Here is an 8,965-nt window from a genome sequence, read left to right as displayed (position 1 = left end):
AAGCTCTGGTGTAGCATAAGTCACAGTTTATTCCATTGAAGGTGGATGTGAATTATACCACTCCCCTTCTACCATTGTTGTAGATGGACTAGACTCAACGTAAGGTGTAACATGCACTAATGCTTGTTCATCTATGACTCCTTCTAATGCATGTACTTTACATGCATTGCATTATATCTAGGATATGGAGGTTGTTGACCCGGTTGTGGTCTTTCCATACCCATTGGTGGTCTTTGTGCTGGGGTCATATTAGGCTAATATTTGTACATGGGCTATCCTTGTGGCCTCATGTGCACATATTGAACATTTCCATCGTACTTTGGTCGATAATAGCACTCATTGGTCTCATGGTTGGTCCACTTACACTCGATAGCACACCATTTCCATCGTACTTTGGTCGATAATAGCACTCATTGGTCTCATGGTTGGTCCACTTACACTCGATAGCACACCATTTTTGTGCCTAATTGGTTGTCCGTGTTGAGGTATCCCTTGCCCTGGTCCTCTCATAGGTGCTTTTTGCATGTTATTCATCATTTTGTTCATCCTTTTGAGCATGTCTTCTATGGCTGTAAGTGGTGCTGCAGTAGTCGTTCCCACTTGTGTTGGTTTTGGGATGTTGTTTTCTCACTCTGAGTATCCTTAGGGACATCTTCTTCATTGAAAATATCACAATTGTCTTCCAAGTCAATAGCGTCTGATACACACTCTTCTAGGGTCATATGCTTCTTGTTATACAGTATAGCATGAAGTTCTTTGTTGAGCAATCCTTCTAGGGAAAATGATACTAATCTTTCTTCTACAGGTATTTATAGTTCTGGGCATCTTGCAATGTATTGCTTCATCCTAGTTGCACAATCCCTAACATACTCATCTTGTTTTTGTTTGAAGCTATAGATTTGAGCTACTGTATTATGTTTGATCCCAGTTTTGGAACATGCAGCTACAAATCTTTGAGCTAATGTATTCAAATCCATGATTGACCTTGGTGGAATGTCTTGGAACCATGTCCATGCTTTTCCTTCTAATGTCATCCCAAATCCCTCAAATTGAGTGTGAAAATCAAATAAGCGTTCTGCTCTTAGCACTTGCTTAAAGCTTGCTAAGTGGTCATATGGATCCCCAGATCCACTGTATTTTCTGACCCATTTTTGAAAATCAACTGGTCTGACATGTTTATTTGGCTCAACTCCAGTTGGTCTGGCAGTTGGTTCTGTCTCGAGTCCTTCAAATCAATCTGTTGGAGATAGTGACTCATGAAGCCCTAGACTGGCTTTAATGTCACTCTGTTTTCTTCTGATGAGGTAAGTTTGGATTTTTTAACATTGCTCCCAAAATATCTCTCGCAGAGTTCCTCTCTTGGAATAGTTTCTGGTCCTTGGCCCAATATCCAATCTCTTATTGAGTATCATTGGTATTTGGTCTATTCTACCTCTTTAGGACTCATCATAGCAAAGTTATTGTTATAACAATCCCTAAAAAGGTAAGTTGGTAGATCTGTTGAATCCTTGTCTTTGATTTTGAAGATATAAATGATCTTCATGGGTGTTAACTGCCCCAATTTGGCATGAGAGGTCCATAAAAGATCCTTCACATTCCTATTTCCCAAGCATAGACTCTAATCCTAGGATTATCCGTGCTAAGCAGTTTCAAAGGTTTTAGATCATCTTGATCGTATCCCTTGAATTCTAAAATTGGTGGACCTTCTTTGGCTACCATATCAAGAATGATTGTATTCACCTCTAACCCCCATTTTTTTTATCACATCAAGGTTTTCAACTTTTAAATACTGAGTCACGTTTTTATACATATACATTTTTCCTTGTTTGTTTGCTCTGATTTTCTCTTTAAACTCTATGTCATGGTCATCAATGCAAATGGCATACTCCTCATTAGGATCTAGGTAAACCTGAGCTCCATGGCCATTAGTCTTATAAAAGGTGAGTATGTGCTTATATTGCACCGTCGTTCCGGTTCCTGAATGAGTCGAATAGGAAGACATTTTAGATGTTGAGTCAGAATAGGTATCTGAGACTTCTTCAAAGATAGTGTCAAAGTGATCACCTTGATTCACACTCTCTCCGGTGGATACTCTACTAGCGGTCTCTCCAAATATGCCTTGATTTGCTAGTATACGACCAGATCTAAGGTTCATATAGACTTGTTAAGCCTTGGATAGAGTACTTATCGGTGGATTAAATTGCTATCCATTTTTCACTTGACTTGAATGCAACTCCTGTCAAGCTCTCAATTCTTTACATGCAACCTGATTCCTGTGTCAGTTTTAAATAAGTTAGCAATTTTTTCACAAGTTTGTACAATTTTTGCTAGCTAATTAGATTGGTCTATGTATATAACTTCAATCTAAGCTAAGTAAGTCAGCAATTGAGACTTCCAGATTCTACCCTTGCAAAGAGCTAAAGAACTAATCTCTCTGCAACCTGGAAACTGAGTGAACAAGTACCAATTTGGATCCGATGGAACCCAAAATTGACCAGTGGCCTTGTATTATGTTGTTCTAACACTGTATAAGCTCAAAAGTCAAAAATCTTGTCTCTGGTCTCAACAGTAAATAATCGTGATTATTTTCTTTTCTCAGTTTTTACACTTTTTAGGCTTGTTTTGCCAGGTAATCACCTTGTTGTGGTCTCTGGACAAGTTTGACTGAATTTGAACAAGATTTGTCCAAGTTATCAGCTGTTTAGTATCCACAGACTCTGATTTCAAGAATCTGGCTTAAGTCTCACTTTTGTGATCCAAATTTCACCAAATTTGATTTGTGGAATCTACTTGGTATGATTGATCTTGTAGTGTACTCAATTCAAGAATCTGGCTTAAGTCTCACTTTTGTGATCCAAATTTCACCAAATTTGATTTGTGGAATCTACTTGATATGATTGACCTTGTGGTGTCCTCAATTGTGCAAAAATGTTCAATTCTGAAGCAAATATAAATAATCACGATTATTTACTTCTGGTATTTTTTTGTAACTTTTTGCCAAAATGTTGATACTAGCTGGTAAAGCAACTCAACTTAAGCTCCCTAGCCAAGTTTCACCAAGTTTGGATAATTACCGTTCAATTTGTCAACGGTTTTCTATCCGCAGACTGACTTTACAAATTTGACCACAATTTTCACTTTATACATCCAAATCTTACGAAATTTGATATGAATGCTCAATATAACATGATAAAACTTGTGGTATGCTTAGTTGGTCAAAAAAGTTGAAAAATAGGACAAAAGTAATTATTTACTTCTGGTAAGTTTTTATATCTTTTTGGGTATCTGAGCATATAGACATGTTTAACACTTCAATCTAAGCCTCTGAGTCAACTTTCACTAAATTTGAGCAAGATTTACTAATTCACACTCAAGTTCTCGACAATCAGTATAGATTTCAGTTTTTATCAAGGTTTTGGTCTATTTTGTGATCCAAATTCTATGAGCCTTTACAAAAGATGTTTGCAATCTTGCTTAAAGTCTCTGGTATCAACTTTGGTCAATTTTGAGCTAAAAGTAAATAATCACAATTATTTACTTTTGACCTAAAATGAACACTTTTTGCTATTTTTTCACTAGACATTCTTTTTATGACTTGTTTTGAGCCTCTGAGTCAAGTCAAAACTTAATTTGGCCTAAACTTTCAAGAAAAAATAAATTATCTTGGTTTTTATAAACTCTTGAAAATTTACCTCAATTGTATCCTTGTATGAGTGATTATGTGAGGAGATGTACATCTTTCTCATAAGACTACTTCTTCTTCCTCTCAATCTACTCTCATACCCCGGTAGCTCTCACCATCTTCGAAGGTGTGTGAGGTCTTGGGTCTGAGACCGTGAGGGAATTGATGTTGTGTTTTATAAGTGTTTTTCTTAGTGCTTGAAGCTTCCATCTTCATTGCACTACCTAGTTATTGAAGGAACACAAAGAATTCTATTGTAAAATGTCTCTTTTGATGGGGGAAACCTATAATACAAAGCCTTTTGGAGGGGGGACCGGCTCCATGTAAATCCGGTCCTCAACTGTTGTCAATAGGTTAAGCTCTCTCTTTTTTGAAGTATTGTGCCTATCTAACTAGGTGTTATGCTTTTTGTTGCTCTCTTCACCCAAGCACTCTTATTTTGCTCATTAGGAACCTATTCTAGTGAAATGCTCACTATGTTCATGTTATTTTCCACTACACACAAGTTACTAGGCCATTAAATGTTACATATGGCAAACAAGGAACCACCGTGTGTTTGAAGGAGATTCTGAGGTGGCAAGCTTCACAGAGATTATACAAGAAAGTAGAGTGCTAATATGGACGCTCAGGCGCAAGCAATACTCCAATGATTGGTCTAGGACTACCCATGCTATGTTATCAACAGACGTTAAGTAAAGCTTATAAATTTTGTTCATATTCTATGGTGATAGGACTCATTGTAAAACGGTAAGCATCCAACTTGTAAACTTATACACCTCAATGCTCAATTAGAGCTTGAGGTTGGATATGTAATTTTATGATATGACTAATATAATCTTTACCAATACTATACGTTCATGACTGTCACATATATTATCTATTTACATAAAACTTAGCAATGTTTTTTGACAAAAAACAATATAGTTTCAATAAAAAATTTGCATGACTTTATGCATGTAGATGCAAAACTAACCACCGGTTGTTTGAGAGAGAGAGAGACTTTTCTATGTATATATCTTAATGACTATTAGGATCACCCAAAAGAGAAAAAAGAATATTTTAATGTGAGATTTTTTTTGCATTTTTATATTGCCTTAGTAGATTCTCCTTTAGCCTATTCAATTTTATTTTAGAAGTTGCTATTATTTTTCCATTGTCGTATTTGGTTTTCAATTTGATAAGCGCATGATATGCTTCAATTATGGTAAATGTTAGTTGTTGCTAATCCTTTTTTCTTTTTGCAGAACTCACAATTGTGAGTGGAGTATATCAACATAATAAAAAGAATTACAAGGCCAAGCCATGCTCAGCAGGCACCCCAAACTGTCCATCCACCATACCTCGGCTAAGTAGGGAGCCAGCCTCGACCAGACCCTTAGCATCAAGAAACAAACAAAACCATACATCGGTTGAATAGGGAGCCACCCTTGACAAGACACCACAACATAAGGACGAAGAAGGGGCGGGCCCATAAATGTTAGTTGATGCTAACCTTAAGCCACATGGGACACCATTACATAGAATGAATGATTCTCTCTATTTTCATTATGCCATGTGTCCTATTATATCCTTCATGAACATGTTCTCTTTGTGGTGCATTCTTTGTCAATGGACAATATTTAAGGCCTATGATATCATTTTGTGATTAGATCATCCACACCAGTATGAGGTTTTATGAATATAAATAGAACGAGCTCATGCTCACTCTTACCAATGGTTTTGAATGGCCAATCCTATACTTTTTCTCAAGCTCACTCAAGCGCACACATAAAAACCTAAGAACCCCCATAATGATCTCATGAATCTATTTATTCATGTTACTATAGCCCATGTTAACATAATTCTTATATAATCATTGCCACAGTTGGCATACATGTCGACCAAGGCAGTGCCAAGCGCGACATTTTCTTTCAGCAACCCCTAAATAACAATATCATTGTGAATTATTTTGCCAATATCAACATCTTGTGTAATGCCACATGCCTTCAAGGTGCAAGTGTACGTGATTGCTGTCGGAGAGATGCCCTCTCTCTGCATCCTCTTAAAACAGCCCAGAGGTTCCTGTCCTTAACATTGTTGGACATATCTTGCAATCAATGCACTCCATGAGGAAACATTGCAAATAGGAAGCTTGTCAAGGACTCTAGTGCACTTGAAATACATATTGACTAACGTGCTTTATGAAGTGCACCACATTTGGCCTAAATGTCGACCAAGGCAGTGCCAAGCACGATGTTTTCTTTCAACAACCCATGGCTAACAATATTATCACGAATTCTTTTGCGCATATCAGTATCTTGTGTAATGCCACATGCCTTCAAGGTACAATTGTACATGATTTCATTTGGAGAGCTGCCCTCTCTTTGCATTTGTTGAAAATAGCCTAGAGCTTCATGACCCTAGCCCTGTTAGACATATCTTGCAATCAATGCACTCCATGAGGAAGCATTGTGGCTTGTTGGAGGTTCGCACCACACTTGACATAAATACTAACTAACATGATTTATGAAGCACACCACATTTGGCATACATGTTGACCAAGGCAGTGCCAAGCACGAAGTTTTTTTCAGCAACCCACAACTAAATTCTTTTGCCCATATCAGCATCTTGTGTCATGCCACATGCCTTCAAGGTGCAAGTGTACGTGATTTCACTTTGAGAGTTGCCCTCTCTTTGCATCCGTTGAAAATAGCTTAGAGCTTCATGACCCCAACCCTACTAGACATATCTTGCAATCAATGCACTCCATGAGGAAACATTGTGGCTTGTTGGAGGTTCGCACCACACTTGACATGAATACTAACTAACATGCTTTATGAAGTGCACCACATTTGGCATACATGTCGACCAAGGCAATGCCAAGCACGACGTTTTCTTTCAACAACCCCTGACTAACCATGAATTTTTTCTCCCATATTGGCATCTTGTCTAATGACACATGCCTTCAAGGTGCAAGTATACGTGATTGCATTTGGATAGATGCACTCTCTCTCCATCTATTAAAAATAGCCCACCCACTTCTTGACCTCAGTTGGCCCTTGCCTTCAAGATGCAAGCGTATATGACTGCATCTAGAGAGACACCCTCACTTTGCATCCGTCAAAAATAGCCCAGAGATCATTGGCCTTGCCCAAGTTGGTGGGCATATCTCACAATCAATGCATTCCAAGAGACAACATCCCGAAGTGCGTGCTCCTCAAGCACCTTTTGTACTTTATGAAGTGCATCACATCTGGCATGCATGTTGACCAAGAGGCAAGTGTATGTGATTGCATCTTTGTGAATTCTTTTTCCCTCATCAACATCTTGTGCAATGCCACATGATTTCAAGGTGCAAGTGTACATGATTGCGTTAGGAGAGATGCCCTGTATCTACATCGACTCAAAATAGCCTAGAGCTTCCTAACCTTGACCTTGTTGGACATATCCTAAGATCAATGCACTCTGTGAGGCAACATTGGACTGCAACACACTTGACATACATACTAACTTACGTGCTTTACAAAGTGCACCACATTTGGCATACATGTTGACCAAGGCAGTGCCAAGTAGGACGTTTTCTTTCAACAACCCCTAACTAACAATATTATAGTGAATTATTAGCCCATATAATCTTGTATAATTTCACATGCCTTCAAACGCAAGTGTATGCTATTGCATTTGGAATGTGGAAAGAATCAATCACTGCCACAAAGCATGTCTCTAAGTGCCCATCAAATATCCCCATTATGATACCATTTAGTCTCCTCTTGGACCCCTCTTCTTGGTAGTTGCTTGATGATCCCCTCCTCTTAGGCCTCCTAATGGCTGATCCGCCAATGAATAGTCCTACAATTGAGAGGTGGCTATAGGCTACTCCCCTCCTTTTGGATTTTTGGCGATGGTGGCAAGGAGTCTCTCTCTCTCTCTCTCTCTCTCTCTCTCACACACACACACACACACACACACACACACACACACACACACACACGCACACACACAAACACAAAAACACACACACAACTACCAAGAGGTAGTGCCTCTTCACCTACCACCCAAACACTCTTCACATTTTCACCTCCTACAAGTCGGCACCAAAGTCGGCACCAAGCCCATGCAGGATGGCATCAACTTTGCCATAAGCCACCTAACATGCTTGAATCCTCTAGCTCACCCAAAACTCCGTTTTCCCATGGAAAGAGACCGCAGCTCTAATGCTATTGAGCCCATTCTATGGTATGAAGGGTGCTCGATGGGGTTCGTGGAACCAAGAAAACCTAAAGAATCCATGTGTGTGTGTGTTTTTGTGTGTGTGTGTGTGTGTGTGTGTGTGTGTTTGTGCAGGGTGACACCACATTGTGAAGAAGAAGGTGATGTTGCTGCCAATGTTGATGCCAGATGTGAGCATCATCGATGCCATATCCATAGAGGCCAAGCTGGTGGCGGTGATAATGCTTGACGAAGAATGACTGGCCTTGGAGATGAATATACCCTGAAGACAGATGCAAGAGAGAGAGAGAGAGAGAGAGAGAGAGAGAGAGATAGTTCTATTATCGTCCTTGGAGGTCAAATATGACCTATGGGACCAAATGAACATGTCATGTGGTGTGAGTGGAGGTCATAAGTGTCTCTCGATGCTCAACAATGGCTGAAATGAGCGTCGCAATAGAGAGTCCACATCGTGGTTGGGAGAGGAAGGTATGTAGGGAGAGCTCATGGCTGAATATATGGGGAAAGAGGACCTAATGTGGTCAAAACATGAGCACTCAAGTAGTGTGTGGTACTCACTCTCTCGCACTTGACGAGGGCATAAGGTGCAAAGTCAATGAGACTCCTCGCCAGTGCCCCAGCGTCCTATCTCGCAGCATAGAGAATGGGAGCTAAGACAAATGGAGGCAATGGTGCAGATTGCACTCAACGGGATGGGCTCAAGGATGTAGGGATGGGTTCGGTTACCTCATTCAGAGAAGAAGAGAGAGTGTAATCCACCCCGAACTTAGTATTCTGCTCTTGCATGTCTTTTGGACCTTTTGACTTGCTTCATATGCGATTTTAGGAAGTCGATGCAAAGGGCTATGTTGTGTCTTAAGCATGTACTCCACAACCCTTTACATGCCCAACACCTCAATGGGAAGCAATCCGGACTCAAGAAGTAAGAGCATGTAGGGTGTTTGTGTCTTGACTTGGAGAAAGTTGGTGAGAGAACGCTTCTGAACATTCTCAAACTCTTTCCAAGTAGACTTCCCGATGCTTCCACCCCAATAAAGAAGGACCAGTGTCACCAATGTGTCAAAGAGGTACTTT

At 39.7% G+C, this 8,965-nt stretch overlaps 1 pseudogene; it reads right to left on the bottom strand.

The window, feature by feature from the left end:
- Positions 1–5,494: 5,494 nt before the first annotated feature.
- LOC147446970 (pentatricopeptide repeat-containing protein At4g18520, chloroplastic-like) lies at positions 5,495–6,476 on the bottom strand (annotated as a pseudogene).
- Between the last annotated feature and the right edge of the window lie 2,489 nt (positions 6,477–8,965).

Source organism: Adiantum capillus-veneris, chromosome 11 (genome assembly GCF_014529385.1).
Source record: "Adiantum capillus-veneris isolate H3 chromosome 11, ASM1452938v2, whole genome shotgun sequence".
Classification (NCBI taxonomy): domain Eukaryota; kingdom Viridiplantae; phylum Streptophyta; class Polypodiopsida; order Polypodiales; family Pteridaceae; genus Adiantum; species Adiantum capillus-veneris.
Note: the sequence above shows the minus strand (reverse complement) of the source record. Positions and strands in the feature narration are given on the sequence as shown.